This window comes from Pogoniulus pusillus, chromosome 7 (genome assembly GCF_015220805.1).
Source record: "Pogoniulus pusillus isolate bPogPus1 chromosome 7, bPogPus1.pri, whole genome shotgun sequence".
Taxonomy (NCBI): Eukaryota; Metazoa; Chordata; class Aves; order Piciformes; family Lybiidae; genus Pogoniulus; species Pogoniulus pusillus.
In genome coordinates this window covers 41,017,245-41,017,504 of record NC_087270.1, presented here as the reverse complement: position 1 = coordinate 41,017,504, position 260 = coordinate 41,017,245, and the positions used below count along the sequence as shown (strand labels likewise).

Below are 260 nucleotides of genomic sequence, written 5' to 3'. Positions count from 1 at the left end.
GTTTGTTTCCATCGCCAATAAACCCATGGGGCTTAGATGTCCTCCTGAGTCCAGAGCGCAGACACGTTCCCTGCTGGGAGAGACCATCCTGTCCAACAGCTGAGACTTTACACTGCTTGAGATGCACTAGGCTGGCTGAAACACAGGCATCAAGCTGGCACAGAGACAAGCTGGGGATGCCCCTGCCCTGGAAGTGTTCAAGGCCAGGCTGGGTGTTGGGTTTCGAGCAGCCTGATCTAGTAGAAGGTGTCCCTGCGTGT

General features: G+C 55.4%; 1 protein-coding gene across 1 annotated transcript in view; it reads left to right on the top strand.

The window, feature by feature from the left end:
• Positions 1–41, top strand: part of LOC135177180 (gallinacin-13-like) — a 2,277-nt gene extending 2,236 nt beyond the window's left edge. The window contains exon 2 of the mRNA XM_064146829.1: positions 1–41. This exon is cut by the window's left edge and continues 238 nt beyond it. The gene's annotated coding sequence lies outside the window, so the exon portion shown is untranslated.
• The last annotated feature ends 219 nt before the right edge of the window (positions 42–260 follow it).